This window comes from Anolis sagrei, chromosome 5 (assembly GCF_037176765.1).
Source record: "Anolis sagrei isolate rAnoSag1 chromosome 5, rAnoSag1.mat, whole genome shotgun sequence".
NCBI classification, from domain to species: domain Eukaryota; kingdom Metazoa; phylum Chordata; class Lepidosauria; order Squamata; family Dactyloidae; genus Anolis; species Anolis sagrei.
The window spans coordinates 85832925-85855777 of NC_090025.1; the positions used below are offsets into that span (position 1 = coordinate 85832925).

Genomic DNA, 22853 nt, shown 5'->3' on the forward strand with positions numbered 1-22853 from the left:
CATTGACCTTGAGTTTTGGAGTTGTAGTTCACCTACATCCAGAGAGCACTGTGGACTCAAACAATGATGGATCTGGACTATACTTGGCACTAATACTCCATATGCCCAAATGTGAACACAGATGGAGTTTGGGGAAAATAGACCTTGACGTTTGGGAGTTGTAGTAACTGGGATTTATAGTTCAGCTACAATCAATGAGTATTCTGAACCCCACCAACGATAAAATAGGGCGAAACCTCCCACAGAAACCCCCACTACCAACAGAAAATACTGTGTTTTCTGGTGGTCTTTGGTGACCCTTCTGACACCCCCTCACGACCCCGCCAAGGGTCCCAAGGTTGAGAAATGCAGCTTTAAGGCCATCCAGTCCAACTCTCTTCACTGGGCAAGAAAACATGATTAAAGCCCTCCTGACAAAGAGCCATCCAGCCATAGATATAGATAGATAGACATATTTCACACACATACACACATATGTATATGACAGATATAATATCATAATTTGAAAGGGACCCCTAAAGAAGGACAATAATATGTTCCATGTTCGAGAGTAGGCAAACCAGATAATCTCTACATCAACACTGACAAAGAAACAAGAAGTACTGTTTATACACAAGCAGAAAGAAATTACATATATTAGAAACCAGCACTTTCTCATTATTTTATTTTCCAGATCATCAGACTGGGCCACAGCTACGCGTGGCAGGGAACGGCTAGTTACCAATATATAGACAGTCCCTGAGTTACAAAAATCCGACTTACAAAAGACTCATAGTTAAGAATGGGGGTGAAACAGCAGGAAGTGAGAGATATCTGTTCCTGGAATGGAAATGCATTTCTGAAAGAGTTATGGTAAAAAGGTGTCTCAACTGAAACTTTCTCGGCAATCCTCGTTTCCATAACAAGCCACATTTTTTGAAATCGAGTGATCACAGACACAGGAAAAACAAACATCACAGGGGTATTAACCCTTTTCTGTGCTACCCCCCTCTCTATATAAAGATATCTATTCTGACTTACATACAAATTCAACTTAAGAGTGAACCTACAGAATCTATCTTATTCGCAACTTGGGGACTGCTTGTATAGGTTCTGTTTTGTTATCTTAGGCTATAGTCAAAACTTCCAACAAAGATCATGTAATTAATTACAATTCTGTGATGTTTTGCTCCGTATCATTTTCTAGCGCATAAACCCTCGTATTGTGCTAACTATAGATCTGTTTAATGAATTCCCTCATATATTTCTCTTTACTCATACAGTCTCTCTAAATTCTATTTCTGACTTTCATTTCCAAACCTCATTCCTTGTCTTGTCATTCATGTCACACCATTCTAAACAGTACCTTCCCCTCATTCTTTCTCAGCTTCCACCCATATTCAACTATATTTAATCTTGTCAATCATTCCACATCTTTCAGAATGTTTTAGATATACACTCTGAAACTAGTTACCATACTGAACAAAGGCACAAAGTCATAGTATATTATAGTAAAACAATACTTCTATATTTGCTAAATTCTTTAGATCAGTGGTTCTCAACCTTTGGTCCTCCAGGTGTTTTGGACTTCCATAATTCCTAACAGCTGGTAAGCTGGCTGGGACTTCTGGGAGTTGAAGTCCAAAAAACGTGGAGGACCAAAGTTTGGGACCACTTAGATGATTGTGCCAAAAGGGAGATTACTGTATTTCTTCAATTGTAAAATGCACTCTAAAAAGAGGGTGTGTCTTAGTATTGTGAGGGCGTACGTGTGTGTGTGTGTGTGTGTGTAGAGAGAGAGAGAGAGGTGGCCAAAGTACTTCATATTTGTGAAAGATTCCTACCGTCATGGAATTCATCTATCAGATAATGGGCAACCTATTTAACCTCAGCAGATTGAAAACCAAAACCAAGGTCACAACAGTGTCTGTTATAGAACTCAAATATGCTGATGGTCATGTAGTCTGTGCTCATTCAGAAGAAGACCTACAAGCCACCCTAAGCACCTTTGCAGAAGCATATGAAAAGCTTGACTTCTCACTGGAAATGGGGAAAATCAAGGTGCTGTTTTAGCAGGCACCAGCCAATCCCTCTGCAGTGCCAGAAGTACAAGGTTAAGGGTGTAACATTAGAAAATGTTACTATTTCCGCTATTTTGGCAGCCACCTCTCCACAAGACCATCTAAGCTCTGCAAGTGCAGATTTTTTTTAATGAAACAGAGAGTGTTTGAGGATCAGGACATTCATAAGAATACAAAGATGCTTGTTTACAAAGCTATTCCCAACCCTGTTAAATGCCTGCGAAACATGGGCCGTCTACAGGCAGGTGGACAAATGTCGGCATTCTGGAAGAAGTAAAGATCACCAGCATTGAAATGATGATCCTCTGCCATCAACTCCGCTGGACTGGCTACATCAGGGGTCAACAAACTTTTTAAACTGAGGGCCAGGTCACAGTCCCTCAAACTGTTGGAGGGCCAGATTATAATTTGAAAAAAAAAATGAATGTGATGTGGTGGCAAAAAAGACAATGGGATTTCGGCCTGCATCAATAGAAGTATAGTGTCTAGGTCCAGGGAAGTCACATATCTTATTTGTAGTGCAAAAAATACTTTAACACAATACAATAATTAAAATGAACAATTTCAATAAATATAAGCTTATTAGTATTTCAATGGGAAGTGTGGGCCTGCTTTTGACTGATGAGATAGGATTGTTGTTGTTGTGTGCTTTCAAGTCATTTCAGACATAGGTTGACCCTGAGTGAGGGCTGGGTAAATGACCTTGGAGGACCATATTCGGCCCCCGGGTCTTAGTTTGTTTGAATGCCCAATCTCCCAAATTGGTTATTCCACTCTCAACTCAAGAATGGAAAACAGAATGTTGGTGGAGAGGAAAAGAGATTTCAAGATGGGCTTTAAGCTAATCTTAAAAACTGTGGTATAGTAACTGAGAACTGGGAAACCCTGTCCCTAGAGCGTTCTAACTGGAGGTCAGCTGTTGACTAACAGTGCTATGTAATTTGAAGAGGCACGAATTGAGGGCAAAGGGAAGAAACATGTCAAGTGAAAGGCATGTCAAGCCAACCCTTGTCAGGACTGCCTTCCATCTGGAAATCTATGTCCTCATCGAGGACATGCAGATCTAGAATAGGTCTCTACAGTCACCTGCAGATCCACTGCCAAGACCCTACACTGAAGACAATTATACTCTGCCACGAGGAATCACCTATGATGACTAACTCCCGATTTTGCAAGCATTTAAGACCACATGAAAACTTTTGCCCAATTTAAATGAGGACACTTCTTCAGTTACTTAGTTTAAATAAATCAAGGTTTTTAATCAACTGAACATATCATCTGTTGCTTCTAGTGATGTGTCAGGATGCCTGCCTTACACTCACTGCCATCCCACTGCCCCATCAGTGAGCCGACAACCAGGATCCGTTTTGGCTCACTCGGCATTTTAGTGGAAAATTCTTATTGTCAGCTTTATCTCTCCCCTGTCCCCATCTGCCACACAGAGATAAGCAAACCTGCCTTACAGCTTTATTATAAGGAATGCTGAGAGAACATGTGAAGTATATTGCATACTTCAGAAACCATGCTGTAAATACCAGTGTTTGGTGGAAGCAGAAGAAATTATGCAGAAAAGAAGAAAATGATGCAGTTTTTTGGCACAATATTCTAGGCATGCATGGTATATGAGAGTGCACAAGATTTATATGAAACTCAGACTGGCTTCTACATTGTTGTTTGCATGCAAGCATTGCTAAACCTCTTCAAGACTTGAATGGTGTTTCTATTAAGAAAGTCTTTAGTATTACGGTACGATCAAGACCAGTTTTGTAAATATGATGCTTATGACTAAATCATATTTACACTAGAACTAGAATCACATTTAGTGCTACCAGCGCCTTGTTTTATACTTGGTGGGAAGCATTTATTTTATGTATAAAATATTATGTATTATATTATATATTATATATTAAATTTATATATATATATATATATATATATATATATTATTAAATATTTTTAAACTATTGCAAATTTTCTATTTTGTACAATTGTGTCTTTTAATGATGTATTATTTTCAGCTGTACTTTGCTTTAACTTACATTGTAAGCCAACTTGAGTCCTGTGCTGGAAGAAAGCTGGGATGTGTATGTGTGTCTTCAAGTTACCTGTTGACTAATAGCAAACCTATGAATCCTTCAGTGTTTTACTAAGCAAGGAATGCTTCGTTGTTTTGCCAGTTCCTGCCTCTGAACAACAATCCACAACATCTGATATTAATTGGCAATCTCCCTTTCAAGTACTAACCAGGGCTGATGCTTTGCCTTCAAAAATCAGACAACATCTGGTGCCAGTAGATTCTAAACTCCGCTATATCTAACAGAAGAGATAGAATCATAGAGTTGGAAAAGACCTCATGGGCCATCCAGTCCAACCCTCTGCAAAGAAGCAGGAATATTGCATTCAAAGCAGCCCTGACAGATGGCCATCCAGCCTCTGTTTAAAAGCTTCCAAAGAAGGAGCCTCCACCACACTCCGGGGCAGAGAGTTCCACTGCTGAACAGCTCTCAGAGTCAGGAAGTTCTTCCTAATGTTCAGACGGAATCTTCTTTCTTGTAGTTTGAAGCCATTGTTCCGTGTCCTAGTCTCCAGGGCAGCAAAAAACAAGTTCGCTCCCTCCTCCCTATGACTTCCTTTCACATATTTATACATGGCTATCATGTCTCCTCTCAGCCTTCTCTTCTTCAGGCAAACATGCCCAGCTCCTTAAGCCACTCCTCATACGGCTTGTTCTCCAGACCCTTGATCATTTTAGTTGCCCTCCTCTGGACAATATATCTCCTCAATTGTGGTGCCCAGAATTGGACACAATATTCCAGGTGTGATCTAACCAAAGCAGGATAGAGGGGTAGCATGACTTCCCTAGATCTAGACACTATGCTCCTACTGATGCAGGCCAAAATCCCATTGGCTTTTTTTGCCGCCACATCACATTGTTGGCTCATGTTTAACTTGTTGTCCACAAAGACCCCCAAGATCTTTTTCACACGTACTGCTCTCGAGCCAGGCGTCCCCCATTCTGTATCTTTGCATTTCATTTTTTCTGCCTAAGTGGAGTATCTTGCATTTGTCCCTGTTGAACTTCATTTTGTTAGTTTTGGCCCATCTCTCTAATCTGTCAAGATACTACAGTTAAGTATGTTCTCAGACATTTCTATAATGAACAGATTCTTTTATAGCCTGCTCTTGCTAAAAGATTACATCTTTTTACAAAACATGCTGGGCATAGCCACCAACAAAAGCAATCATTTGCTTTTGCCATGGCTTTCTTCTGTTATTAGTGTCCCCCGTGCTTGTTTTCTACATCTCTCCAGTTTTGTTTCTTCAGTCTATGCACAAGAGTGAATCTTAACTCCGCAGCTTTCAACCTTAGTAGCATACGCTATGTCTTATAACCGGCATCTTCAATCAGGATCCCGAGTTATCCTCAGGGTGAAGCATCATTGGACAGGTCTTCTTAGGACTTGTTGTGCAAAAATAGAGTACCTTTCTGTGTGTATTGTTTTGTAAAGCTTGTCTTAAGTCTTGGACCTGAGTCTGGGCCTAGAAAAACTATAGTTGAAAGAACTGGCTGAAGGAGGACTCATGCAAAACTGTTGTGAAATTTGGAACTTTATGGTACAAGGCAGGCAAACTGGAAATGCTGTGTACATTTCGCTACCAGTTTGCCTCACCCTGGTGATTCTGCTGTCTCTAACTATTAATCCTTCAATAGTTTCTCATCCTGCAATGCTTCTGTCATCTATTTTGGTGTAATGGATCCCCTCTGTTTGTGTGCTGGCAGTAAAGTGACATCAGGATTTTCTTCTCCTGTTCTTTCCCCTTGCTAGTACCAAGTTGGCTGTTTAATTGTATATGTATCTTCAGCTGTAAAAAAAAAATACCTCCCTAATCCCTGAATTAGCTTTTTCCCAGCAAAATATCTATATAAATAAAAATGTAATGTTCGTTTGTGGGATTAACAGAACTCAAAAACCACTGGACGAATTGACACCAAATTTTGACACAAGACACCTAACAACCCAATATATGTCCTTCACTCAAAAAAATTGATTTTGGCATTTGGGAGTTGTAGTTGCTGGGATTTATTGTTCACCTACAATCAAAGAGCATTCTGAACCCCACCGACAATAGAATTGGACCAAACTTGGCACACAGTTCTCCCATGACCAACGGAAAATACTGGGTTTGGTGGGCAGTGTCCTTTGGTTTTGGAGTTGTAGTTCACCTACATCCAGAGGTCACTGTGGACTCAAACAATGATGGATCTGGAACAAACTCTACACGAATACTCAATATGCCCAAATGTGAACACTGGTGGAGTTTGAGGAAAATAGAATCTTGACCTTTGGGTTGCTGGGATTTATAGTTCACCTATAATCACATAGCATTCTGAATCCCACCAACGATAGATTTGGGCCAAACCTCCCACACACAACTCCTATGTGGCCCACAGCAACGCGTGGCAGGGGACGGCTAGTTTGATTATAAAAATGCTTTTGAGTAGAAACCAGTAAATACTGGCCTCCTTCACAAAGGTAACAATGAAAATTGACCAGAGTGTCATTTCAGCTTTCTAAACGTTTTACTAGTGTTATCTGTTTGGGGTTGAGAGGGAGCATGTGCCAGACCCCTGCCCTAGACTAATTTATAAATGATTTTTAAAGAATTTTTAGAAATGTAACAATTTTTTACAATGACAGCAAACAATTACAAGAATCAAACCTATCACTTTCACAGACAAATATTCGCAAAATTTGCAATTACAAATATCTGCGTCTGGATCTCATAATGATCGTAATAGTGTTATTTCCCTATAAGGTCATAATATGAAACAAGACTTCACAAGTACAATTAGTAGTTTAAACTGCCCACTATACTTTTATCTGTTTTTGTCATCTTAACCCAAATTACTAACAGCAATTCAGATTGTACTTTTCTAAGCAAAGATACCTTGCATTTGAGTTTTCCACTCAAGGGAATGCTCCAGCCCTGAGCTATTGGCCCACAAGGCCCCCCAGGAAGTTCTTGAACTTGTCTGTCCACGTTCCATAAACTTCCCTAATCTCAATAAAATAGACAGTCAGGCTACATTCCAGTTTTTTGTGACTTTCTCTGCTAGTTTGTGATAGTACAGGGTGAGGCAGCATAACTTCCTTTTTTCAAAACTTAATACAACCCATTGTATGAATCAGAAATATTATTATTTTTTATAATGTAGGCACATACCTAAAGTTCTGTTTTACGTCGTTTTGAAGATCAAATTAGGTAGGTGACGTCCCCCATTCTCCATACACTGAGTAAGCAGATTTCTGGCGTTTGTCATGACTCTTGCCAGCATAGCGGGCGTTATGTTGGCAATTTCTTCCTGGATGTTGGTCTTCAAATCTTGTAGGGTCCTTGGACGGTTCACATAAACACGGGATTTCAAAAAACCTCATAGAAAAAAATCACAAGGGGTCAAATCTGGAGAGCGGGCTGGCCACTCCAAATGCGCTCGAAAAGTAAGCTTCAACAGCAAAAGCACGCTCCTCACTGTTCCAACCCATGATGGCGACTGAACTGTGTCAGGACAAAACTTTATACTCCCGCATCTCGAACGAGACCACTAGCGCATTGCTACGTCTTCAACCGACTGAATGGCGCACCTTTTAAAAAAGGAAGTTATGCTGCCTCACCCTGTATATAAAGCTAGATATTGTTATTATTGTTAATTGTTATTATAGTTAGTGCCATCAATGTGCATGGTGCTTAAGAAGTAAAAGAACAACAAATCATATATTCTAAGTCACCAGGCTTACAACATAAGATATGAAACAAAAAAAGGGGATCCAGCAGATACTGCCTTTTCCCCTCCCTCGGATATGTAAGATATAAATACAATATTTTATACATTGTTTATATAGATTACTATATAATATGCTACTATTATATATTACTACATAATACAAATTAAATAGACTTACAAAATAGAGTTGGAAGGAAAGGAATGAAGGCAGGAAAGGGGGAAGGAGGGAGAGAAAGAAGGAAAGAAAGAAAGAAAGGTAGAGAAGCAAGAAAAGGAGAGAAGGAAATAAAAATTGAAAGGTTAGGACAGGTACTATTGTGTTACCACTGCAGACATCTTCTTAAAGTTGGGAAAACAACTGTGTATATGTGATTCATTAAAAAAATAACTTGCGTAAAAAATGAAAATTAGCTTCGTGGTGTACTCATTCCAGCTTCCCTCCCTCTCTTGCTCTCTCTCCCTTGCCTTCTTCATGAACCAGGAATAAAAAAACACACAAAACCAACTAACCCAAAGTTCCTTGAAGCAAAGCCCGGGTCGAGCGACAGGTCTTAACTCACTTTACTGGATAGGATCAAGCGCAACCAGCAAAAAGGAATTCATGATCCATAGTGACAATCAAATTAACATAGGGGGCAATTGATAACGGGTGATAAGTCTCTGCTTAGATCAGTGGTTCTCAACTTGTGGGTCCCCAGGTCTTTTGGCCTTCAACTCCCAGAAATCCCAGCCAGTTTACCAGCTGTTACCATTTCTGGTAACATCTGGGAAGGCCAAAACATCTGGGGACCCACAGGTTGAGAACCACAGGCTTAGATGCAACTGTTAGATCTCAGTAAAGATACATTCCTGAATCAGTTATAGATGGCAGGGTGAGTGGTGTTGTATCTTCATGGTAATTGATATTCAGTGGTGGGGTCTGGATAAAATGATTTAAACATTAAGTACAAAACATTAAGAAATTGGTAATGACTTGCTTGGTTTGCCTTACTCGAAGTAGCACCCTTGCCAGATGTGAAAAGAAGTAGAAATGTTGTTGCACTTAGTTATAAGTATTGCCAGCACATCCCCAGAAACATCAGTTGCAGCTGTTTATGTGACTTGTATTATTGGACTTTTGTGATTGAGGCTCTTGATACATGCCATATGTATGTAGATGGAACTAAACATTTAGATGCAATTAAATAGCAGTAGTTGATTAACTGAGAGATGTACAGTTCTATGCATAATAAACCAGGTTGGTGGCTACAGTTTACCACTGAATGAATTGTTATATTTGGGATTTGAGGAATTTAAGAAAATAATTTAGTCATAGCCATAAAATGAAATTGTAAAATGGCTGTGAAATTTGTTACTGTGGCAAACTGGTATGGCTAAAATATAAGTAACTTGTCCAAGAATCTCAATATAGGCCAGAAGTGCGATCTGAGTGTCAAAACACAATATTATTGCTTTGACTGTAGTTTTCAGTTCAACAGAAAACCATTTGAGGCACATCCCCCCCCCCCCCCAAGACACAAATGTGAGCATGATGCAATGGTCAAACATTCCCAAACTCTGAACAATCAGCCTCTAGTCTTCACTCCCTTCCTTCCCAGGGGAACATTATCATTCCTGTTACTTATTTTTCCTCTTCTTATTTCTCCATTCTCTTTTAGTTGGCTAGATTAGGAACTGGACAAGGGGAATGTATCCCTGTTGAATCTGTTGGATCTCATAGTGACTTTCTGTGTTGTTGATCATGGTATCCTTCAGGACCACCTCTCTAGGATGGGGATTTGGGGGACTGTTGTGGGGTGGTTCCTGAAAGGACAACCTCCGAAAGTGGTGCTTATTTATTTATTTATTTCGGGCACTTCTACCCCGCCCTTCTCAACCCCCTAGGGGGGACTCAGGGCTAAGGGACAGGGACTCTTGTTCCCTGCTTTGGCTATTGGCCTGTGGAGTCCCTCAGGCTCTGTTGTGTCCCACATGCTCCTAAACATCTGTCTAGATAAAATAGCTAGGAGAGGTTATCTGGAGTTTTGAGGTGTGATGTCACCAGTATGCTGAGACTATGTTACTTGAACCTATTTGTAAGGTCAACAATGTATTCATGGAAAAATAGGGAGTCTAAAATGACAAAAGATATTTCTGATCTTGAATTGGGAAGTCAGATCTGGCCACAGTGGTCCACGCTCTTGTTACATCCCGAATAGATTACTGCAATGCACTCTACGAGGGGTTACCTTTGAAGACTGTTCGGAAACTTCAATTAGTCGAACGGGCAGCGGCCAGATTACTCACCGGAGCGTCATACAGGGAACATACCACTCCTCTGTTATGTCAGCCCCACTGGCTGCCGATCCAGTTCCGAGCACAATTCAAAGTGCTGGTTTTGACCTACAAAACCCTATATGGCTCCGGCCCAGCGTACCTGTCCGAACGCATCTCCTTCTACATCCCGCCTCGGAGTTTAAGATCTTCTGGGGAGGCCCTGCTCTCAGCCCCACCTCTATCACAAGTGAGATTGGTGGGGACGAGGAGCAGGGCCTTCTCGGTGGTGGCCCCTCGCCTGTGGAATTCGCTTCCCGGGGAAATTAGGTCATTGACATCCCCCCTCTCTTTTAGAAGGAAACTAAAAACATGGATATGGGACCAGGCCTTTGGGTAATCTGGCAGACAGACAAAGGACAATGGCGACTAGAATTGGATAGGATTTGACAATGCGGAATGAACTTACGGATTCTGAGCTTGGCGAACGTTGATCATTAGATTGGTTTTTATTAATTGTGAAGTATAACTGGATTGTTTTAATTGTTTTATAATTGTTGTTGATACATGTTTTATCTTATTATCTGTTTTGCTGGCATCGAATTGTGCCTTTTGTAAGCTGCCCTGAGTCCCCCCTCGGGGGTTGAGAAGGACGGGGTAAAAATGCGCGAAATAAATAAATAAATAATACTTTGCTGTCAAAACATTTTCAGCAGAGATCTGATTAATTAATCAAACACTGTTCTTTTATTTTATTTATTTATTTATTTATTTATTATTCAAACTTATATGCCGCCACTCCCCTAGGGCTCAGAGCGGCTTACAAAACAAACTGGAATCTAACACAAATTAAAACAACAGATCAAAGGTCAAAAGCCTGTTGAAACAGATATGTCTTACAAGCCCTGCGGAAGGCTGATAAGTCCCGCAAGGCACTAACTTCTGGTGGCAGAGTGTTCCAGAGCAATGGTGCCACTACTGTAAAGGCTCTGCGTCTAGTTGCTGTAGACACAAGGTTTTAAAACTGGGAACTTCCAATAAATCTTGGTCCTCAGAACGGAGAGATCTCTGGGGTTGATAGAGGGTGAGGTGGTCCCTTAGGTACTTTGGCCCCAGACCATATAAGGCCTTAAAGGTAAGTACCATCACTTTAAAAGTGATCCGGTGCTCAATTGGCAACCAATGCAGCTGCAGTAAGATTTATATACAAGTGGCGAAATATGTATTGACAGAACTGTATATGATTTAAGAATGTCAAAATATCTGGATATTTCTTCAATGAATATTACTAAAAATTACACACACACACACACACATATTTCTTACCCACCTCTTCTCATGGCTCAAAGCGGGTTACAGAACAATTAAGACAACAAGTTAGGTAAAACACACACAGATACATATATTAAAATGTACCTCTATAAAAGTTACACACCAAAATTAATCTCTATAAAATACTTATTAAAATACATAAAAAGAGATTAAACAAAATGCACACATTTAAAATTCCATGTTTAAGGATTGTCTTGGTAGGCTTGCTGGAAGCGATAGGTCTTTACATGGTTTTTAAATTCCGACAGCTCATTTAGCTGTCAGAGTTCTTCTGGCAGGTCTTTTCCGTAGTGGAGCGCCGATGAAAAGGTCCTCTGGTTGATCTTGCAAGTGGAAGTGGATTAGCACTTTATTGTTATGCATTGTTTCTGGAAACTTGACAAAGAAGTTCTGCATATCAAGTTAGTTCAGTTTGTAGTTTTGTTTCTCTCATTTACTGGCTACAAGCATGGAACAAAAGGTTTTCATTTTCTTTTAGCGGCTTCCCCAGACCAATCAACTCCTTTTATATGTCTGCATAGTCTACAATTCAGTTTCAATGTGAGTGGGTGTTAAAGCCTCTGAAAAGGAAAGGTACTATGTTAGTGAGAATTTAGCATTTCACATTATTAAAACATTTTGAGTATGAATTATTTTTTGTAAATATACAAATGATAATTTATTACACCTCTGTAGGTCACAGTGTGTCTTACAGAAATTTGTGTTTGGTTAAACATAGTAAGACAATCTTGTAAATAGAAAAAGGTACATACAGTATTGTGGCCTACATCTTTAGGAAAACTTTATCTTTCTAGTTGTGTGGGATGTGGTGCATGTATTTGTATGATCTCTTGTTCCCATTTGCACATGTGGAAGCTGTGTTTGGATTCTCCTTTAGCGCCTAATTTGCAACGAGGCCTTCACAAGTACATTTTTACTGCTGAATTACTGCTGAGCCAGCTTCAAATCTTCCACACGCTATGTCTTGAAAGTAAAACGTGTGTTTTTCTTACTAATATTTTAATATTTCTTACAATAACAGTGAATCCTCCTATGTAAATTTGAAAGTACTCATTTTTAATATGGGGTGTAAAACAATGCTAGTCTGGAAATCAAGTTGATATGAGTAGTAACTGAAAAATGTAGGAAGAAATGTTTTTTCACTTTGATATGTCTTCCCCAAATTACTTTCTATGGTTACATAAACTATGAAATAGACTTGGAATCCAATGGAAAGAAAATCATAGAAGCTCATCCATTTTAGAGAAGACTTGTTGAGGGAAAAAGGAAGGTCCCACTCACCGGGTTGTTGTAGGTTTTTTCGGGCTATATGGCCATGTTCTAGAGGCATTCTCTCCTGAAATGTCACCTGCATCTATGGCAAGCATCCTCAGAGGTAGTGAGGTCTGTTGGAACTAGGAAAACTTTATCTTTCTAGTTGTGTGGGATGTAGTGCATGTATTTGTATGATCTCAGCTTGGGAGTGATCCTGGACTCATCGCTGAGCTTGGAACCCCAGGTCTTGGCGGTGGCCAGGAGAGCTTTTGCACAATTAAAACTTGTGCGCCAGTTGCGCCAGTACCTTGGGAAGTCAGATCTGGCCACAGTGGTCCACGCTCTTGTTACATCCCAAATAGATTACTGCAACGCGCTCTACGTGGGGTTGCCTTTGAAAACTGTTCGAAAACTTCAGTTAGTCTAATGGGCGGCAGCTAGATTAATCACCAGAGCGTCATACAGGGAACATACCACCTCTCTGCTATGCCAGCTCCACTGGCCGCCGATCCAGTTCCGAGCACAATTCAAAGTGCTGATTTTGACCTATAAAACCCTATATGGCTCCGGTCCAGCGTACCTGTCCGAACGTATCTCCTTTTATGTCCCACCTCAGAGTCTAAGATCTTATGGGGAGGCCCTGCTCTCGGTCCCGCCTCTATCACAAGTGAGGCTGGTAGAGACAGGGCCTTCTCAGTGGTGGCCCCTCACCTGTGGAATTCACTCCCTGGGGAAATTAGGTCATCAACATCCCTCTTCTCCTTCAGAAGGAAGCTGAAAACATGGATATGGGACCAGGCCTTTGGGTAATCTGGCAGACTGACAAGGTAATGACGACCAGAATCTGGAAAGGACTATGGTAATGCTGAATGGACTTACGGATTTTAGAACTCAGTGAACGTTGGCCACTAGATTGGCTTTTTAGATGTTATTGTATTAATTGAATGTTTTAACTATTGTGGTTATTGCTGTTATGTATTTTATCTGTTGAATTGTTGGCATCAAATTGTACCGGTTGTAAGCCGCCTTGAGTCCCCCCCTAGGGGGTTGAGAAGGACGGGGTAGAAGTGCCCAAAATAAATAAAAATAATAAACTAGGAAAAGGGGTTTATATATCTGTGGAATGACCAGGGTGGGACAAAGGACTCTTGTCTGTTGGAGCTAGGTGTGAATGTTTCATCTGCTGGCCATGAAAGCCTTCGACAATACATCCCACTCACCTTCTAAAAAAGCCTAGATCATCATATTTGGTCACAGCTGCAGAAGGTGGAAACTATTTCCAGGGCTCTTCTTACTTGGAGTATTCAAAGGAATATTTCTAAATTATGTAGCGTCGGTGTATTGGTCGTGCTAAAATCCTATGTGTTCTTCTAGGCAAGAATGGCCATCCAATTGAAATTTCCATAGAAGAGACTGAGGCATTTTTACCAGGATAATACATGACCCACAGCAGCACAGGAATACTCCTTAATATATATTACACCAGATGGGAGGGTTAATAAAGTTGAAAGCTCAGTAGTAATTTTCTTTTTGACTACTTGTTCAGACGCTACTGAGCTCTGTCATAAATAAGGCTTTTGTAAAGACTGCATTCCTTGGCTCCTAGTAATAGGCAAAACAGGAAGAGTGCACATTTTTACCATGTTTTGCCCAGTTAAGAAAGAGATGTAGTTTTTTTTTGTAAAGGATTTCTTTTATTACTCATTCATTGAGGTCAGCTTACTGTGATGTCAACAATAGCTCATGACTTTGTTGCATTTAGAGCAGTGCAAACAAAATGTATTCTACTGCTGGACTGGATATTCTTACTGTTGTAGCAAAGGAAGAAAATCATGTTATGCATACAGCTGAACAAATAGAGGAAGACTGTTATCTATATATATAAATTTGTTAGGGGCATCCAACGAGGAAACAAAACTCAAAAACCCCCCAACGAAACTTAACCAAAATTCCCATGCCCATAACACAACCCACAAGGTACAAACATATCTACTCAAAATGAAAAACAACACAACAACACACTCACAAAACGGCAAAACAACAAAACTCAAAAATCCCCCAACGAAACTTAACCAAAATTCCCATGCCCATAACACAACCCACAAGGTACAAACATATCTACTCAAAATGAAAAACAACACAACAACACACTCACAAAACGGCAAAAGAACAAAACTCAAAAATCCCCCAACGAAACTTAACCAAAATCCCCGTGCCCATAACACAACCCACAAGGTACAAACATATCTACTCAAAATGAAAAACAACACAACAACACACTCACAAAACGGCAAAACAACAAAACTCAAAAATCCCCCAACGAAACTTAACCAAAATCCCCGTGCCCATAACACAACCCACAAGGTACAAACATATCTACTCAAAATGAAAAACAACACAACAAAACACTCACAAAACGGCAAAAGAACAAAACTCAAAAATCCCCCAACGAAACTTAACCAAAATTCCCGTGCCCATAACACAACCCACAAGGTACAAACATATCTACTCAAAATGAAAAACAACACAACACACTCACAAAACGGCAAAACAACTGAGCATGCGCATTGGCGCCCAGCCGCAAGTTCCATTGCGCGCGCACATGGCCTTCCGGCCAACGTTCCCTCTGTGGAAACCATGCCCACTCCAAGCCCCGCCGCGCCGCTTCCCGCACACACACACCCCCTGCCGCAAACACACACGCAACCCCACGCTCCATCACTCCCCCCACCGCCGCACACACACGCAACCCCACTCCCCCCGCCGCCGCACACACACAGGCAACCCCAGGCTCCATCACTCCCCCCGCCACCGCACACACACACGCAACCCCACGCTCCATCACTCCCCCCGCTGCCGCACACACACACGCAACCCCACGCTCCATCACTCCCCTGCCCCAATCTTACCTCCTTTTACTTCAGGCCACCTCCAAACCCCACCCCGCCCCTTCCCGCCCTGTCAAAATCTAGGAAAGACAGGAAGGAAGGAAAGAAGGAAGAAAGAGAAAGGGAGGTAAAGAAAAAAGGGGAAGGAAGGAAAGTTAGAGGAAGAAGAAAAGGAAAGAAAAGGAAAGATGGAAGGAAAGAAAAGAGAGACAGCAGAAGAGAAAGAAAAAGGGGGAAGGAAGGAAAGAGATAGAGAAAGAAGAGGAGAAGGAAAGATGGGAAGGAAGGAAGGAAGGAAGGAAGGAAGGAAGGAAGGAAGGAGGGAGGGAGGGAGGGAGGGAGGGAGGGAAAGAAGGAGAGAAAGAGGGAAGATTGGCCACAGCAACACGTGGCGGGTAAAGGTTGTTATTTCTATTATTATTATTATGATGCTATTGTTCCTATGAGACCCTTTTAGGGGGAATGGGAGAGGTGTCAGGTCCCAGAGGCAATGCATTGCATTATTGTTATTGTTATGATGGTGGTGAAATAAAAGGAAATAAAAAGAGAAAGAAGGAAGCAAACAGGGAGGGAAGAAAGGCAAAGGAAGGAAGGGGGAGGGAATGAAGGAAAGAGAGAAGGATGAAACCAAGTAGTGAAAGAAGGAAAGAAAGAAAGAGGGAGAGAAGGAAGAAAGTAGAGAAAGGGGGAGGAAAAGGGGGAAGGAATAGGTAGGGACCTCTCTTTCATAATAGTCCAGATATCTACCTCAACTTTGATAAGTTTTACTATAGGCCACAGCAACGCGTGGCAGGGCACAGCTAGTGAAATATAAAAACATTTAGCAAAGAGCCCATTTTCAACTGTTCTAAAAGATGTCATGTTCTAGCCCAGGGGTCCTCAAACTACGTCCCGGGGGCCAAATACGGCCCTCCAAGGTCATTTACTCGGCCCTTGCTCAGAGTCAACCTAAGTCTGAAACGACTTGAAAGCACACAACAACAACAACAACAACAATCGTATTTCATCAACCAAAAGCAGGCCCACACTTCCCAATGAGATACTAGTAAGTTTATATTTGTTAAAATTGTTCTTCGTTTTAATTATTGTTCTAAAGTGTATTTTTGCACTACAAATAAGATACATGCACTGTGCATAGGAATTCATTCTTTTTTTTCTTATTCAAATTATAATCTGGCCCTCCAACAGTTTGAGGAACTATGACCTGGCCCTCTGTGTAAAAAGTTTGTGGACCCATGTTCTAGCCTATATTTCAGTGCAGTTGAATCCTTAACAAAACATACATATAACAAGGTACTGTCATCAACAAACAAATCAGCGCAATACCCTGTTGTAAAGATCTCCTTTATATTTGAAGGTAAATGAGGTGAGGGCAACTACACAGGGAGTAAACAGGGAGTTACATCAGTATAAAATGAAAATGTGCTTACAATATGCATGTATTTGCATTTTAATGATCAAAATGTGAAAGATTTTCTTTTACAGGCCCAAAAGTCAGAAGTCAGGATTATATCCCAGTACTTAATTTGCCCATTGTTACATTTTTAAAAAGTTTTTATTTGGATTACATTTGAGCAAGCTCTTAGTAACTGCAAATACTAACTGACAAAAATCCACAATCCTGACTGAAGAGTTTAGTTCATGTAATCTCCTGCAATTTGTTTGAGTAGAGAGTGCCTAAGAGGAGCTTTAGGCCTGTAACGCTGTGGCAGCTGAGAGCAGATCCTACATGGAACGAAAGATATATATGGAAAGCATTCTGATTAATTTGCTGTTGAGATTTTGTATGTTAGATAAAATCCAGTTCAAAGATTAAATACTTAAAGATACGGTGGAGATGAAGATGGAGCCCTGTGTCATTCAAAAGCCATCTAGGAAATAGGCAGAAGATCCTTCGGCAGTTTGGTTTCAAGCCTTTAACAGTTACTATGCATGACCACTATTTAAAAATAGAAGACTAGGTAACTTGGAGGAACAACAAAATACTATTTCAGTTGAGCTTGTTTCAAAAGCTTCCCTTAGGACAGTGTTTCTCAACCTGGAGGTCGAGACCCCTAGAGGGGTCGCCAAAGACCATCAGAGAACAGTATTTTCTGTGGGTCATGGGGGTTCTGTGTGGGAGGTTTGGCCCAATTCTATCATTGGTGGGGTTCAGAATGCTTTTTGATTGTAGGTGAACTATAAATCCCAGCAACTACAACTCCCAAATGTCAAGGCCTATTTTCCCCACACTCCACCAGTGTTCACATTTAGCATACATTTATCATAACTTTATGAAACATCTTTACATTTATGTTGTAATACAAATAAGCTGAAACAGTTTAACCAAGGCTGTGGTGGGAGATGATTTCGTTGGCATTGTGAAGACAGGTTTTTCTATACAGCCTACTTCCACTCTTGCACTAATAGGAGTATAGTGTCCAGATCCAGGGAAGTAATCAAGGGTCTGGAGAACAAGCCCCATGAGGAGTGGCTTAAAGTGGGCATGTTTAGCCTGCAGAAGAGAAGGCTGAGATGAGACATGATGGCCAGGTATAAATATGTAAAGGGAAGTCATAGGGAGGAGGGAGCAGGCTTATTTTCTTCTGCCCTGGAGACTAGGTGGCGGAACAATGGCTTCAAACTACAAGAAAGGAGATTCCACTTGAACATGAGGAAGAACTTCCTAATAGTGAGAGCTGTTCAGCAGTAGAACTCTCTGCACCAGAGTGTGGTGGAGGCTCCTTCTTTGGAGGCTTTTAAATGGAAGAGACCTTATGGCAGTGTTTCTCAACCTTCCTAGTACTGTGACCCCTTAATCCAGTTCCTCATGTTGTGGTGACCCCGAACCATAACATTATTTTCATTGCTAACTGTAATTTGGCTACTGTAAATATCCGACATGCAGAATGTATTTTCATTCACTGGACCAAACTGGGCACAAATACTCGATACGTGGGGTTCGGGAGATTGATTTTGTCACTTGGAAGTTGTAGTTGCTGGGATTTATAGTTCGCCTACAATCAAAGAGCATTCTGAACTCCACCAATGATGGAATTGAACCAACCTTGGCACACATGACCTACAGGAAATACTGGAAGGGTTCAGTGGGCATTGACCTGAGTTTGGGAGTTATAGTTCGCCAATCTCCAGAGAGCACTGTGGGCTCAAACAATTGTGGATCTGGAGCAAATATTGGCACAAATACTCAATATGACCAAATGTGGACAGTGGTGGAATTTGGGGAAAATAGAGCTTGATATTTGGGAGTTGTAGTTCACCTACAATCACAGAGCATTCTGAACCCCACCAATGAGAAAATTGGGCCAAGCTTCCCACGCAGAACCCCCATAAACAACAGATAAATACTGGGCATTATATGTTTTTATCCTGTTCTCTCTTTCATTCCCTCACCCAAATTGTGCTTCAGTAGTTATATTTATATTTTTAATGTACCAAAAATACCAAGTTTGTATGAAAATGTGACTATTTCCTGTGCTGGTCAATGACCGAAATAAATGACCCCCCCCCCCCCCGGGGTCCCGACCCCCAGGTTGAGAAACACTGCCTTATGGGTTGGACTGGATGACCCACGGGGTCTTTTCCAGTCCAACTCCTTGCCAAGAAGCAGGAAAATCGCATTCAAAGCACCCCCGACAGATGGCCATCCTCTGATTCTATGATTCCATGCTTTGATTGATTCCCAAACATATTCTTTTCAATTTTGCAAAAGAGCTGAAGCTGAAGCCCCCAAGATTATTTCAGATTTGTGCCTGTTGTGCAAATTATAATTAGATCATATTTCTTTCTGTATTATGTAGCATTTAGAATAATAAAAACACTTAAAAAGTATTCTAAAATTTAATTTAAAAAAATGTTTCACCCATTTTAGAAAAAAAAACCTAAAAGTTTTTCAAATGCTTTTCTATGTCACATTATGAGACAGTTGCAAAAGGGTTATTAATTAAGTCTAATTGCATAGAATAGAAGTCAAAAGTGCCATAGATCCATTAGCCAAAGCAAGGGCTTTTGCTGCATTGTCTTTTGAAACAGTGACAATATAAGTCTTGTAGCTATTCAAAAAAATATGTCTTTTGGCAAAGCAGTATGGAGATTTCCTGTATGTTTTTGCAGAAATAAATAGCCTGTGTTATTCATGCTAGCATTTACTGTGCGCTTCCTCTTCTGAGTGAGCACCAGGGAAAAGATAAAACAATGGGTAAGGGAAAATGCTCCTTTTTGAATAAATGGTGGGATTTGTGTGAGAAAAGCATTTTTAGCCAGGATTATTAACTATGGCAAGCTTGTAACAGACTGAGAATTCAGTTTTGTGGTTTCAGTTCATAAAACATGAGGTTTTGGGCTTCTTTTATGTAATCATCAGCCAGTTAGAATATTTGACATTGTTTCTATGCTGATTGCATGGAATGACAAAGCTATAGATTACGAGTCTATAGATAGAAGGCTTTAAAACATGCAAAAGTATGACTGAAAAGCATAGTCTCCTAGAACATCTTAGTCTGCAAATATACAAAATTTGAGGTTCTCGGTTAGAAATTTTAGACTATTTTGATCGCTTCTGACTTAATAATCTCAATATTGTATTATCGTACAGTGGAATAGGAAACTATTGATGTGTACTATTGGTATATCTACAGACATGGGGCTCAGAGAAAGGAAATAAGGCAGGGTTATTTCTTGGGCTCTGTTTTTAATTTCCAAACTCAACGTATAAGGCTTATCTAAGCAGGGAGAGGGGTTTCTGATCTATTACCAATCCTGATGTGGCCTGCAAAGTGTTCTGAATATGACAACATATATCACTCCCCCCTCCATTAGCACATAACCCATTTCCCAATTTAGAAGACCAGTAGCACACAACGGAACCCAATGATACCAGTAGGGATACCAGCAGGGAGCTGATACTGTTACCCCTAGGTTTGACAATGTACAGGATATACAGAGCTTCTAAGACCACGTGTGACCTCATAGAATCACAGATTTATAAAGTTGGAATAGACGACAAGGGTCATGCAGGAATACACAATACTGCAATGTCGTGAATGCAAGAACTTTTAGAAATTACTTTATATTATGTATAGCATGTATATGTAATGTTGAGAATAGGTCCTGTTGAAAAATCATTTAGCAATATTTAGTGGATCAAAATGTAAAAACTAAGGAAAGAAAATGATGAGGAACAAACGATCTAAACTAATAGGAATGATTGGGTAAATATCATGTTGTGTTATATTCTCTTGAACTGATTTATTATTTGTTTATTATTTCCAGTGTTTCTTCTCTACCCCTGAAGGGGGACTCAGGACGGCTTATATTTTGACAGCGATTCGATGCCACTACAAAAAACTATTACAATAATACAACAACCATTAAAATACAGTATATTCTGGCGTATAAGACTACTTTTTAACCCAAGAAAATCTTCTCAAAAGTCAGGGGTCGTCTTATACGCGGGTGTAGTCTTATGCATGGGAGTTGTCTTAACTCTATATTTTAACTGGAAAGGTTGGGGGTCGTCTTATATGCCCAGTCGTCTTATATGCCGGAATATACGGTATATAAAACATTGCAGCAGGTTAATATTGTACATTTCTGCAGTCTGGTGATGTATTTAATAGGGGAGAACATTGGTGATAAAGGTTGTGGATTGAGTGCACACTAAGTTGAAGGGTGATACATTGTGCGACAGCCAGTGGTTTTGATTTAATCTCTGCAACATTGTTTTGAAAATTCCCTAAAATTTACACCTCTGCTCAACTTATGTAAATGTAAAAATGGTTTTGCCCGTGATTTGTATTATGCAGTGTAGTGGAATTTCATTTCATGATAACATACAGTGAAGGGAAAAAGTATTTAGTCAGATACCAATTGTACAAGTTCTCTCACTTAAAAAGATGAGAGAGGCCTATAATTGACATCATAGGTAAACCTCAACTATGAGACAACATGAGAAAACACATCCAGAAAATCACATAGTCTGATTTTTTATCAAATTTATTTGCAAATTATGGCAACTTCAAGACTCATTTATTTTAACACCAGGTTTAATTGCTATCAAACATATGGATTGATTGAGTACATAATTAATCCCATAGATATTTAAGTAGCGTTTGCGACATGCTGGGATTGAGAGCAGGGCCTCTCCTGAAGATCTTAAACTTTGTGATGGTTCGTAACAGGAGATACGTTTGGACAGGTAGTCTGGGCCAGAACCGTTTAGGTCTTTAAAGGTTAAAACCAGCACTTTAAATTGTGCTCGGAAGCTGACCAGTGGAGCTGGCGTAACAGAGGAGTTGTATGCTCCCTGTATGCCGATCCAGTGAGCAACCGGGCTGCCGACCGTTGGACTAGTTGAAGCTTCCGGGAAGTCTTCAAAAGCAGCCCCACGTAGAGTGCATTGCAATAGTCTATTTGGGATGTAACAAGAGCGTGGGCCACACTCTTGTTAATTAAACAGCAATTATATATGTATATGTGTAGTTTTAGCTGAAAACTTGTAGGTGTCAAGTGGTGTTTTGTTTTCTGGATCTATTAAAGAGATTATTGTTCATTGGTATCAGTCTGGCCAAATTGTTGTTTGTTTATTTATTTATTTATTTATTTATTTGGGGTGCTTCTACCCCGCCCTTCTCAACCCCCTAGGGGGGACTCAGGGCGGCTTACAAAAGGCACAATTCGATGCGCAACAATTCCCAAAAATACAATATACAAATTACAGTATAACGTCAACAATTATAACTAATTAAAACAATCAACCAATACAGTCGCAGCAATAAAATTATATTGTGGCCAATATTCGCCAATTCATAAATCCATGTTCCGTCTAGCATCGTCATTGTCCTTTCCTACTCTGGTCATCATTGTCTTTTTGTCCAACTGCCAGCTTACCCGAAGGCCTGGTCCCACATCCAGGTTTTTAACTTCCTTCTGAAGGAGAGGAGGGATGTTGATGACCTAATCTCCCTGGGGAGTGCATTCCAGAGGTGAGGGGCCACCACCGGGAAGGCCCTGTCCCTCGTCCCCACCAGTCTCACTTGTGTTGTTGTTGTTGTGCATGCATTTGTGTGTTATTTTGATGGATGGGTCTGAAAAATGTGTCATTTAAATTTAAGTTGGAGTCAGTCTGACTGATGTCATATCATGTGATGTGATGTGTGTTTTACTGATCATCCTCTATATTGCAATGTAAGGTTTGACTATTGTCCCTAAGATGATGATCCCAGGAAGTTTGGAGTGGACTGTAAGTTCTGCAGGAATTTAGTAATGTCCTTCACATAACTG

At 40.4% G+C, this 22853-nt stretch overlaps 1 protein-coding gene across 1 annotated transcript in view; it reads left to right on the forward strand.

Annotated features, from left to right (window-relative positions):
- The window catches only part of PTPN12 (protein tyrosine phosphatase non-receptor type 12), an 88294-nt gene that overhangs the window by 19681 nt on the left and 45760 nt on the right, over positions 1-22853 (forward strand). The window lies entirely within an intron of this gene.